This window comes from Macrotis lagotis, chromosome X (genome assembly GCF_037893015.1).
Source record: "Macrotis lagotis isolate mMagLag1 chromosome X, bilby.v1.9.chrom.fasta, whole genome shotgun sequence".
NCBI lineage: Eukaryota > Metazoa > Chordata > Mammalia > Peramelemorphia > Peramelidae > Macrotis > Macrotis lagotis.
Genome location: NC_133666.1, coordinates 596,260,948 through 596,275,437, shown reverse-complemented (window position 1 = coordinate 596,275,437; position 14,490 = coordinate 596,260,948).

Here is a 14,490-nt window from a genome sequence, read left to right as displayed (position 1 = left end):
ATGATTAATTTGCTTTGCTATATGTGGCTTATTGGGGAAGGTGAACTTGCTAGTAAAGGGTAATAAGAGACTGAAGTTAAGGGGTGGCTAAGTGGCATAGTGGATAAAGCACCAGCCCTGAAGTCAGGAGGACCTGAGTTCAAATTTGACTTCAGACTCCTAATACTTACTTAGCTGTGTGACTTTAGAGAAGTCACTTAACCTCATTGCCTTGGAGAGAGAGAGACAGACTGGAGTTAGAAGGACAGGAAGCAAAGAGAACCAATAAAATTGTTTTTCCTTACCATTTTACAGTTGAGGAAACTAAGTCCAAGGAGAGTGTAATGGCTTACTTAAGGTCATAGAAGTTGTAAGTGGCAAATGTGTGCCTACCTCTCAGTCAGATAGGTAAGTAAAGAAAAACATTGTACACTCTAACAGCAACATGGGGGTGATGATCAACCTTGATGGACTTGCTCATTCCATCAGTGCAACAATCAGGGACAATTTGGGGCTGTCTGCAATGGAGAATACCATCTGTATCCAGAGAAACAACTGTGGAGTTTGAACAAAGATCAAAGACTATTAACTTCAAATTAGGAAAAAAAAAACTGTTTTGTGATCTCTCATACTTTATTTTTCTTCCTTAATGATATGATTTCTCTCTCATCACATTCAACTGAGATCACTGTATACCATGGAAACAATGTAAAGCACAGCAGAATGCTTTGGGGGAGGGAAGCAAGAATGGGGGAAAATTGTAAAACTCAAAATAAATAAAATCTTTCTTAAAAAAAAAAAACTAGGGGGGCCGGCTAGGTGGTGCAGTGGACAGAGCACCAGCCCTGGAGTCAGGAGTACCTGAGTTCAAATCTAACCTAAGACACTTAATAATTACCTAGCTGTGTGGCCCTGGGCAATCCACTTAACCCTATTGCCTTGAAAAAATCTTTCAAAAAAAATATGTGAGGGTAATAGACTTTTATTAAGTGCTTATTTTATGCTGACACTGACCTAAGTGATGAAAATTCAAAGAAAAGCAAAAGACAGTCCCTGCCTTCAAGGAGTTCACAAGCTAATGTGGGAGAAAATCTGCAAATCAGAAGCAATCACTGGATCCTTTTTCCACATAACCAAGATGTGGGGCACAGCACCCCCCCCATAATCCAGAAAATTTGTGTACATTTTTATGATCCAACTAGAGAAAACTCGAATTTTTTTTTTCTTTTATGGCGTGTTTACATTACATTTTGGTACAAGTTGGGTTGATCTTATGCAATACTGCTTGTCTATGATTGACAGCTCTGCTTGAAGTCAGCCAGTTGATGGGACATGAACTTTAGGGAGAGTATATTGAGGGTTTGAGTGGGAAGGAAGAGATTCAGTCAGAGTAGTTCTGAAAATAGGATCCTCTGGGAGAAAATAGGAATCAATGTCACGGTTCTGCTATGTGTGTCAATGGTTTCAGGTGAAGACCTTCACAAATAGAATACTGTCTTCTTAAATGAGTCTCTTGGGGGGAAAATGTCTTCTTTGAATCCTTACATCGGAAAACCAGGAACCTTTGAATGTTAGGGGGAAAAGTCAAGGGCTTAGAATATGTATTGAATTTTGATGGTTCTAACTCCTGTAGTCAACAAGGGTCACTCTTTTGGTAATCTGGGGCCTCCTTATTGGAGGCCTTACACAGGATGCCCCAATTCCAGCTCAATATTTTCTCTTGTCTTTCATGCCTGAAATGCTCCTCTCCTCATCTTTGCCTCTTGCCTTCCCTGTATTCCTTCCCAGGCTTCTGCTAAAATTTTACTATTGTAAGATGTTCTAGTCTCCTTTCAAAGGTCTTCTCTCCACAATTACCTCCAGTTTACCCTGTATATCCAGACAAGCAGAACAGTTTTGCAATTTACAGCTGAATTTATTACATTAAACAAGTAGTACATAATAGAGATGGGCAGTTCCATATACATACAACCCTTTTTTTCTATTCTTTGCATGTAGACATGCTTGTTTTAATTGATATTACAATCAAAATTTTGAAAATACAGCAAAAACCATTATCAAATCTAGCCACCCCTAGAGTACTCATTTCAATGCTGGACACCATTGCTAAAGATGAACAATGATAGAAGGAGCAATAGGTGGCACAGTGGATAGAGCACCAAGCCTGGACCTTAGTTCAAATGCAGCCTCAGACCCTTAATATTTACTTAGTTGTATAACCTTGGGCAAGTCATTTAACCCCATGGCCTTGCAAAACAAAACAAAACAAATGAACAAAAAAAAAAAAAAGATGAACACTGATAAACTGGAAAATGTTCAGAAAGGGGCAAACAGGATGATGAAAGGCCTTGAGATCTTGTCATATGTGGATCAGTTGGAGGAACTGGCCATGTTTAAGTCCAGAGAAGAGAAGACATATGGGTATTATGGTAGCTATCATTAAGCATTTGAAGGACTGTCATTTGCAGGAATAACTAGCCATGTTTCATTTAGCTCCAAAGAGCAGAATCACAAACCTGGAGCAAGTCATTTTGTCTCTGTCTGCCTCAGTTTCCTCAACTACAAAATAATAGCCCCTACCTCCCAGAATTATTTTGAAGATCAAATGAAATACTATTTGTAAAGTACTTAGTATAGGTTCTGACACACAGTAGGGACTTAATAAATGCTAGCTGGAGCAGCTAAGTAGAACAGTGGGTAGAGTATCTGACCTGGAATCAATACTTGTCTTCAGATCCAACCTCAGACAATTACTAGTGACCTTGAGTGACTAGTGACTTCACTTATCCCCTGATTGCCTCAGTTTCCTCATCTGTAAAATAAACTGAGGAAGGAAATAGTAAACTACTCCTCTATCTTTGGGGTAACAAAGAGTCAGACATGACTGAAATGATTGAACAACAATTATTAATATTATTACTAAATCTAATGGAATTGTCCAAATTCATTACCATCTAAAGATGAAACATGATAATTAGTTCATTTTTAAGTTAGAAAAATTCTATTTGTTGACTTCAAAAAACAATTATGGTGGATTAATTTATTTGTTGTTTAATGCAATATCTGATCTTTTCCTTTTTCATTTCAATACATAGTTTTTTTCTAAGGCTCACATTGAGGCTTTGGAAAGAACCTCAATGGATTTCATCTGACAGTTTGTAGATAGACTAGGCAATGTGGATACAGGCCAGCTTCTTTGTACAACAAAAATGCTTAAAAGACCCTAATAGCAATCCCTTTACATTCAATACTGATGACTTGACTGAATGACTGAATGAATGAAATATCATTTTTTAAGTGTTTACTATGTGCCAAACACTGCTTTAAGTTGTGGGAACACAAATTCAAAAGGAAAGACAGTCCTAGTCCTCAGAGAGCTTACATTCTAGCACTTACAGAACTTTAAGTTTTGTAAATATATATTTATATATATATATACATATATATCTATATAGATATAGATTCTAAATATAATTGTATTTGATCAATACACATAGAAGATTGTGGCCAGTGAAGGCTACTTTGGTGGTATAATAGAAAGTGTTCTCCATTTCAAGTTTGAATTCTGACTCTGTTACTGAATGACCTTGAGCAAGTCACCCAACTTCTCTAAAATTCATTTCTTTAATTTTTAAAAGAACAGGGTAGAATTTAATGACTTTTAAGAACCCCTATCACTTTACATCTATAAGCCCAAGACTGTAGCCTATTCATTACCATTTGTCTGCTATCATTTAATTGAATACTACCCTTGTTAATTGATTGGCTGATTGATTGATTGATTGCTAAGTGCCTATTCCTTTGCTAAATTTGGAATACTGTACTAGATGCTAAAGGAAGTGAAAAGTTTGGGGAAAAGAAATCTTACCCTTTAGCCTAAAGCCTAAAGCAGACCTTTCCAGTCTTCTTACACCTTATCCCTCAACATGTCTCTTCATTCCAAGTACAGTGACCTCCTGGATGTCTCACAAACAAGACACTACTTCTCAGCTCCCAGAACTCTCTTTGACTATTCACCCCGCCCTCCATTCTTGGAATGCTCTCCTTCCTCCTCTCCGAAAACTGATCTCCCTGGCTAACTCTAGTCCCAATAAAAAACCCACCATTCATAGGAAACCTTCCATAAACTTGCTTTTCTAGTGACTTCTTTCTATTGAGTATCTCTTGTATACCCTGTAAATCCTGGCTCTGAATATATTTGTTTGCCTATTGCCTTCCCTACTTGACTGTAAGTTTCTTGAGGACAGGGATTGTATTTTGTCTCTTTTTGTAACTCCAGTACTTCCAGTGTCTGAAACAGAACAGTCACTTAATAGATGTTTATTCATCAATGGATCAATTACAAATAATTCCTAGATCTATATATCTAGTCCTACTCATTATCATCTCCTTCATCATATCCCATGGATTCAGTTATCATCTCTCTGCAGATTTGCTAAAGTCCAAAGTGCAACCACAATTTACAGTTTAAATTATCGTTTCTATGCAAAAGGTTCTCACATACACACACACACACACACACACTCAAATATGTATATAAGGGTATACCTATATATGTATATGTGCATATAATATATAAAGACACTGTGTATGTATGCATTAAAATTATATTCTCTAAACAGATGATTCTCAAATTTAAAGTCATATAATATATGTATTTATACCCATTTGTATATCTATACATATATATTTAAATATTTGTATTATACATGTATATATAAAATAATCTTTTTTACATTAAAATATAGATGTGTTTATGTGTGTAAACCTACTACATATATGCATATATGTGTGGACACCCAAATATACTTTATAGGTACATATAGATGTAGATATTTATCATTTCTATGCAGATGACATGCATATCCATGTGTATTGGTGTCTAGGTATGTGTATATATGTATTTATACATACTGTGTGTGAGTGCATACATGTATACGTCCCCAGTCCTTTTTCATTTCCTTAACTCTTATCTCACATTTCAAGTGGCATATTGAATATTTCAAATAGTCTTCTGGCATACATCTCAAGCTAAATGTGTACTTGGACAAAAGTCCTTGTCTTTCCCTCCAAATCCACCCACCACCTCTCTCTCTTTGTACAGTACAGGATACAGCCACCCTTCCTACCATCTGTGATCTCTTACAATACCCTTGTATTCCCCATCTTCTATGCCTGGAATACTCTCCCTCCTCAATTTCATTTCATAGAATCCCTAGAGTTCTTCAAGTCACCTCCTACAACTTGGGGTCAGGGAAATTATTTTTAAAATATTTTTAAATAGCTAATTAAATCTTTAAATAAAATATTTTTAAACTTGTTTCAATATAATTTAATGTAAAAGTCTAGGTAGTTAAGAACATTATTCTGAGAAGCAATATTTGTTGAGCGTTAGACATTGTTCTAAACACCTTACCATCATTATCTCATGAGACTCACAATAATCCTGAAAGGTAAATGCTATTTCTATCCTCAATTTACAGTTAATGTTAAGGAAATTAAAGCAGACAGAGATTAAGTGACTTGTCCAGGATCACCTAGCTAATAAGAGTGAGTGTGAAAGTGGATTTGAACTCATGTCTTTTTGACTTCAGGTCTAGCACTCTTCCTATTTCACCATCTACTTTCCCCCTTCTAGACTAAGAGTTCATAGCCCTTCACAAAACTGTCATTAAGGACGATGTCATTAAAAATAAGATGACGTAGTCTAGCATCTTCGTTTTATAGATTCTAGTGACTCTTCAGATTAACTCAGAAAGATAAATAAAATCTGAAACTAATGAATAATCCCTGGTGGATTCTATATCTGAGTCCTGGGTTTGCCAATAACTAACTGACTGATCTTGAATAAGTTCTCTCATCCACAAGGGGCTCCATTTCTTCATCTACAAAATGTGATTACACTTAAATGACCTATCTCATGGTGTGATTGTGAGGAAAGTGTTTTATAAATCTAAAAGTTCTGTAGAAATGGGGGCTGCTCTCACCACCCCAAAGTTGCTTCTACTCATTGTCTTAAGATACCCAATTAAAGCAAATTCATGATACTACCTTTGACTCAGGATATAAAAGACTATTTACTTAGTACCATGTTGGTCAAAATGTGTTGCCCCAAAATTTAGGCTACCCACATTAAAGCTAGTTCTTTTTTCCCAATTAATATTTTATTTTATTTTATTATTCCAATTATATGGTATGGCAGTTTTTCAACCTCCATACACATGCAAATGCATATTTATAAGTTACATAATTTTCTTCCACCCTCCCTTTCCAACCCCATCCTCTCAATGACAAACAGCATGGTGAATATTGTGTGTATACATTTGTGATTAACATGCTTACAGATTTGTCATTTTCTGTATGAGGAATTAGGACTAAGGGAAAAGAAATAAAACCATGAGATAGGAAAGAAAATCATGAGAAATTTTTAAGAAGTAAACCAAGTGTTCATTCAGATTCTGTAGGTTTTTCTTTGCTTTGTTTTGTTTTGCTTTTCTTCCTCTGGATGTGGATAGATTGTCCATAACAAATCTCCCAGAGTTGTCCTAGCTCTCTGAACTACTGGGAATAGCTGTATCTATCAAGGTTGATTATCTCACAATGTTGTTGTTAATGTCTACAATATTCTCTTGGTTCCACTTCCTTTGCTTTCCATCAGTTTCTGTAATTTGTTTCATTCTCCTTTAGAATCCAACAAATCAAGGTTTCTTATAGAACAATACTACTTCCTAACATTCATATACCATAACTTGTTCAGCCATTATGCAATTGATGGGCATCCCCTCAATTTCCAATTTTGCTATGAATATTTTGAAACATGTGGGACTTTTACTACTTTTTATGATTTCTTCTGAATGTGGGTCTAAAAGAGATGGTCAGTTTTAATGCTCTTTAGACATAGTTTCATATTGCTCTTCAGAATGGTTGGATCAGTTCACAACTCCACCAGCAATGCATCAATGTCCCAATCCTCCCACAACCTCTCCAACATTGATTATTTTCCCTTTTTGTCATCTTAGCCAATCTGATAGGTATGAGGTGGTACCCCATAATTGTTTTAATTTGCATTTTTCTAATCAGTGATGTCTTGAAGCATTTTCATATGATTCACATATAATTTAATTTCTTCATCTAAAAACTGCCTATTCATATACTTTGACTATTTATCAATTTGGAAATGACTTGTAACCTTAAAATTTTGATTCAATCTTCTGTATATTTTAGAAATGAGACTATCAGAACCTCCTAGTTATGAAAATTGTTTCCTGGCTTTCTGTTTTCTTTCTAATCTTGGCAGCATTGATTTCATTAGTAAAGCAAGCTCTTTCTGAAGGAAAAAAATTAAGAGAACTATGTATAAAAGATATGTAATTATGCCAATGATAAAGCAATATACAGAGAATTCTGGAAGGATAATCAGGAAAACCTGGGTTCTGATCCAGTCTCTGATGCCTATATCCTATGTGACTGTAAGTTCCAAAAAATTTATTTAAAATATATCTTTACTTTAAAATTTTAGTGATTAGATGGTTGGGGATAAATAGAAAAAGACTTGTAGCATTGTGGAAAGAACACTGGGTTTGGTGTCAAGAGAACGCAGTTTAAATCCCTGATAGGCTACTAGCTACTTGTGTGATCCAAGGCAAATCATTCCATTATCCGTGGGACTAAGTAACTTCATCTGTAAAATGAATCTAGATGCTAAATTGAATAACCAAGATGGATGCCAAATTCATCTCTCAATCCCTCTCTCACCTCTGAAGGCTAGAGGCTGAGTTACTAAAACCTAATTGGAGTATGATTCCAAACTGCTCTCAAGTTTTCTAGAAGTCAGATTTGGAGTAAGTAGGAAGAAAAGGACAATTTATATCTGAAACAGTGGATCATAAGCAAACTGTCCCTGGACCTTTCCAAGAACAGCCTTTGAATCTGCTTGATTTTTTCCCAAAGTCATGTTTCATCAAAAACAACTGCTATGGCTCCTGGAAGGACCAGACAAAGAACCACTATCTTAAATCTTGATCTTCTCAGTGTGCCTCTTCCTGCTGGCCCTCAGAGAGAGTCAGAACATCCCCTGCCTCAGACAACTGGTAGATAATAGGAATGATGGAGTGTGAGATGAGGTGTCAAACTACACCTTCTTTGCCAAGAGTTTAATAGAGGATCTTTTCCAATGTGATCTTTACAAGGTCTGAGTCTCTTCCTCCTTAGTGCAAATTCTTTTCTTTTCCTTGGCTTTTCTCTTTGGGGGTGGGGAGGAACAGAAATTAGCTTGGGCTGTACTTATGGTTTTTAATTTAATTTAACTTAATTTTCTCACATTTTTCTACCTCCCTCTCTTCCCTCTCCTCTTCCCAGAATCTGATATAGGTTATACATGTATAATTATATTAAATATATTTCCACTTTAGTCATGCTGTGAAAGAAGAATCATAACAAAAGGGAATAAACCCATGAGAAAGAAAAAAATAATAAAGCAAGTTTTAAAAAGTGAAAATAATATGCTGTAGATGATGTATGAAATTTGATCAGACTCCATAGTTTTTCTCTGAATGTGAATGGTATTTTTCATCACAAATCTTTTAGAATTGTCCTTGATCACTGAACTGCTGAGAGAATTAAGTTCATCATAGCTGATCATCTCACAATGTTGCTGTTAATGTATACAATATATTCTCCTGGTTCTTCTCACTTCACTCAACATCAGTTCTTACAAGTCTTTCCATACTTTTCTGAAGTCCATCCACTCAATTTCTTCTAGAGCAATAGTACTCCATAACATACACAACAAATTGTTCAGCCATTCTCCAACTTATGGGTGTTCCCTCAATTTTCAGTTCTGTGCCACAACTAAACGAGCTGCAAGAAATATTTTTTGTATATGGACACATTTTCCCTTTTTTTATGATCTCTTTGGGACATAGACCTACTAGTAATATTGCTGGATCAAAGGGTATACATGGTTTTATTGTCCTTTGGGCATAGTTCCAAACACTTTCCAGTTGGATCAGTTTACTCTATCAATAATGTATTAGTGTCCTAGTTTTCCTACCTCCATTACAAAATTTATCATTTTCCTTTTTTTGTCATTTTAGCCAATCTGATAGAGGTGAAGTGGTATCTCAGGGTTATTTTAATTTGCATTTCTCTAACCAATAATGATTTAGAGCATTTTTTCCATATGACCATAGGTAGCTTTAATTTTTTCATCTGAAAACTGACAGCTCATAGCCTTTGACCATTTATCATTGGGAAATGAGTTGCTTTCTTATAAATCTGACCCAGTTCTCTATCTACTTTAGAAATGAGTTCTTTATAAAAGACACTAGCTGTGAAAATTGTTTCCCAGATTTCTGTTTTTCTTTTAATCTTGGTTGCATTGGTTTTATTTGTGAATTTATTTTAATGTAATTAAAATTATCTATTTTGCATTTCATAATGTTCTCTATTTCTTGTTTGGTCATAAACTCCTCCCCCTCTCCATAGATCTGACAGATAAACTATTCCTTGTTCTCCTATTTGGCCTATGGTATCATCATTTATGTATCTTTGTATAGAGTGAGACATTGGACTATGTCTACTTTATATTTGTAAGTTTTAATAAAATTAACCAAGAGTTACTATGAAGTTTAAAATCTTGATTGATCTATCTGTAAAATTCTGAGCTAATATTATAAATTAAATATAAGTAACATAAAAATATTCTTCTCTAGCCACCTTTCTCTAGCCAATCCACTTGAAAATTAAGAGAAAAAGCTATATTGTCTAACTCTCCAATTATTTTGCCCTCCCTTCCTTTACCTCATATCATATCCATCTTGCTTTATTTAGGTTCTGGACTTCATAGTCCTTTGATTCATCGTACTATCAATGCCATAAATTCAAGTGAATTAACCAAAAGAGCCCATGAATAAGCTTAGAAAATCTGAGTCCAAGTCTTGGTTACTAATTGTTAGGGGCATGATATTGAATAAGTTCATTCACCTATATCCTTTTTTTATGTTTTTTCATCTTTAAAATGTAGATAATATTTGTTTTATAAGCTTCTCAGGTTTGGGGCATTACAGAAATATGAACTATTATTGAAGAATTACAAAAATTTAAAGTCATAAAGGATCATGAAACAAAATAAGCAACATGTGGGTACATGATATATGAAATTTGATCAGCAATAACAGGAGAAATGGTTGAAGCACATCTGATGGCCTCATAAAGAAAAGAGACTGGATTTATTCTATTTGGCTCCAAACAGTAGAACCAAGAGCAATGAACAGAAATTGTAAAAGAACAAACAGGTTTAATGTTGGGGAAAAGTTTCTAATATTTGGAGCTAACCAAGAAAGGAATGAGCTGCTTTGAGAGATGGTAAGTTTTTCCTCCATGGAGATCTTGAAGCAGAGTATAGAGAACCACTTATCAGATATGTTATGAAAGGGATTCCTTTTGTGTATGAGTTGATTAGATAGCTGATGAGATCCTTCACATTTCTCAAACTTTGTGATTCTCTGAAGAGATGGGAAATGAATACAAGCTTGATTCTGTGTGAGACTTTCTGGAAGATGATGACTAAGAATATTCTCTATTTATATGAAGACTTTCTCAGAAGTATTCTAACTAAGGATCAAACACATGTAAGTAAAAGATCAAAGAACATAAGGAGAAAAATCAGAGAAATCCACCCCCACCAAAGATGGGAAAACTCACTATAAATATAAAGATTCTGGAAATCCAATGGTAAAGTCAACAGGCAATGTACAAGTATTTTTGTCTATAGAGATAGCCACAAGAAGTCATTGTGGCTGGAAGCAAGGCTCCACTCAAGAGAATGAATTGAGATTCTTTATTCCAGCAAGTATAAAGGGTAAAGGAAATTTCTCAATCTTTCAAAGACTGTGTTATGGTGAGCTTCTACTAGTGGGCTGCCAGTGTCCTACCATCCACCAGAAATGGATGTACAACATACAGTTATATATCTCTCTTAAAAAGCATTAGAGGCTGCAGGAAACTATCTCTCCTCTCCAGGGATCCAAGAGGATAAAGTGATCTTTGAAAGAATCAAAGTACTTAGAGAAAATTGAGAAGGAAAAAAAGAATCCAAAGAAGAAAGAAATTCTAATTTGTGTCAAGAGGTATGAAAATATAAGAAAGAGAAAAAAACGACCACTGAACATATGGAAATATCCAAGAGTTCTTCTTATAGAGGGTGGAGCTGTATAAGGGAAAAGTATCTTCTTATCTTCCAGGGAAGGTAATGGAGAAGGTTCACAGATGTCTCCAGGACAGAAACTATCCAATATTGATCACAGTAAAAGGAAAGGAAATCATAAGGGTCAGTGACTCCTTGTGGAGACAGACATGCTGGTCACCTCGACAGGAATAAAAGGAGATGCAGCATCCTCCTAGAATGTGTATTCAGGATGTGACAGAACAATGCCAAGACATGTCAGTTATGATGCTCACTACTGTTGATTCATGTGGGACAGATAACATAATCAGAAGAAACTTAGAAAGCATTACTAAGGATTATGAACTCCTGAACAAGATTTTGAAAGTTTTAGGAACATGGGTGTTGTCATTGCTACTAGTAATTGCAGGTAGAATCTTCATAAGCAATTACTGAATTAATGAAAGACTAGTTTCAAAATAATGGAGTATGAAAAAAATAGTTTTTATAAATTGGATTACAGGTTATAATTGAAAACTTCTAAAATCCTCTCCAATGATAAAATCTCTTTTTTAGATTATAGATTTAGTCTTTTAGATTGTGGACTCCCTGGGGTCAGGGACTAGTTTTTGCCTTGTTTTTATGCCCAAGATTTAGCCTGCCATATAGTAGGCACTTGATAAATGCTTATTTACTGACTGACTGTGATGATTGGAGACTTAATTATATCACTGTGGGGTGTCTCTGGAACCACTGGCTGATCAAGAAAGCGGAAGTGGTCTCAATCGGAGAAATATCATATCTAGAAATATATTTTTAGGGCGAGTGTAAGGAATGGAATGAGGGGACAAATTAAAGCATAAAAATGGGACTCTAGAGAGTATGAGCATGAACTGGAATTAACCAATTCAGAAAAAAAGGAGAGAGGTGCAATATGGAAGATATTTTAGTGTTGAGGAAGATAACAAAGATGAATCAATAACATATGGTATGGATAATGTTCTTTCATCACTATTTCCCCTTGAGATTTGTCCATAAGATATTCTAAAGTAGACATTACGTTTTCTTATTGAAATGAGAAATTAACAAGTCACTTTTTTATGACTTCTGCTGTCAGTATATGCCTGTCTTCTTTTCTGACATCCCCTCCAGCATCAGGCTGGAAATAGCTGCCCTTAAATTGTACAAGTCAAAATCACACCTTAACGGCATAATTTTATCACTTTGAGTTAGACTTTTATTTACATATTTTGTCAGAAAACATTTATTAAGTTCTCCCAAAGTTCTTGGGTTACAAAGAAAGGAAAATGTGGATCTTTGTCTTTGAAGAGTTCACATGCCAATGGAAGAGACAGCATACAAACAACGAAAGTCATGTAAAACGTAATATAAAGGGCAAATTTTTTTAATTCTATTTTATTTTATAAATTATAAATTCTCATTTATTCTCTAAATAAAAATTAACTTGATCCATGTTAGCTGTTGAAAAACAAAAGAAATTGGCATAACAATTTAATTCAATAAGCATTTATTAAGTGCTTTTTGTGTTCCAGTCTGTGCTAAGTGCTGGGGGTAAAAAAAACAATTACAAAATAATCATTATCCTAAAGAAGCTCAGGTCTTACTGAGGAGCCTCAAAGTGCTCATATATTAGTAAATACAAAGTATGTACAAGGTGAATAATCTTGGTGCAGTAGCACTGTCAACTGAGGGATTATGGAGCCAGAAATGCCTGCTAAATGGTACAAGAAATAGAGCACTGGAACATGAGTCAGGAAGTCCTGAGTTGAAATGTGACCTCAGACACTTATCAGCTATATGACCCTGAGCAAGTCATTTTACCTCATCTATAAAATGAAGATAAGTCTAGCATCTCCTTCTTGTGAAAGTCAAACAAGATAATATTTATAAAGAGCTTAGCAAAGTTCCTGTCAAAAATTGGTACTATTTAAATGCTTTTTCCTTCTCCTTTTCCTGTTAGAGAGATGCTACTTGAGATGAGGTAAGAATTCTAAAAAGTAAAGGTGAAAGGAGAAGTATAAAGGAACAACCGGTGAAAAAGGTACTTCAGAGTAAAAAGGAATATGATATTCAGGGGAAAACTGTAAATAAAAATATAATCAAAAGAATGTTCCCTCAATGAGACAATCCCTTTTCCCAAGTATTCATGCTATTTCCCTACCTCATGAAAATGATCTCTAATCCTTAAATTTGATCAATAGAAAGAATATAGCAAATCTGAGATTAATCTGTCATTTCTCCATCAATACAATATAAATTAATATTTATATATAATGTAATATATATATTCATTGGACATCTACTGGCCTGGAAAGGATTCTAACTTTTGTGAGATAAAATATGCCTAATAATCTAATAAATACTTTTGGATAAACTAATTCAATTTAATATACTAAATAAACACCAAGTTTTTTTCAGTTCAATCAATAATTAACTAGCAAGTATTTATGAAGTGCCAATTAAGTGCTAGATATTGTAGATACAAAGATAAATAGGAAATAGTTCCTGCCCTTAAGGAGCTTACATTCTAAGGGGAAGAATGTAAACAGATAGGAATTTACAAAATATATACAAGGTAACCTTGTTGGAGGGTAGAGAGCTAGCTGGGAATCACATAAATACACATTAAAGTAGCTGCTATGTGCAGGCACTGAGCAAAGAACTGGAGATTTTTAAAACAGGTTAAAAAAAAAATCTTTGCCTTCAGGGAGCTCACAATCTAACGAGAGTCTTCATGGAAAAGGAGAAGTGAGCTTAATTTTGAAGAAGGACCTTAAGGATTCAAAGAGGAGATAGATGAAGTATATTCTAGGCATGGGGACTGAATATATATTACAAAGGCATGACATTAGGGGATGTGACATCTTATGTGAGGGATAGTAGGAAGGACAGTTTGACTGTATTATAAGGGAATGATGTACATGAAGGGAACTGTGTATAATAAGACTGGAAACATAGTTTGGGGGTCAAGTTGTAAAGGTCCTTAAATGCCAAAAAGAGGGATTCTCATTTGATCCTGGAAGTAATGGGGAGCAACCATTTATTGAAGAGGACATTAATATGGTTAATAATTTAGTGAACATTAATGTTTGGAAGCCTGGTGGTGGCTGCATTGGAACAGGAAGAGACTTTAGTCAGGAAAGCCAATTAAGAATCATAGTTCAGGTGAGAAGTGATGAGGGTCTAAAGTGGGATGGTGACAGTGTGAGTGGTTATGTAGCCAAGAGCTCCTGTGGAACTAAAAAGATTTGACAACCAATATATGGGATGAGTAAAAGTGAGGAATCAAGAGTAACACCAAATTTGCAAACCTACTTAACTGAAAT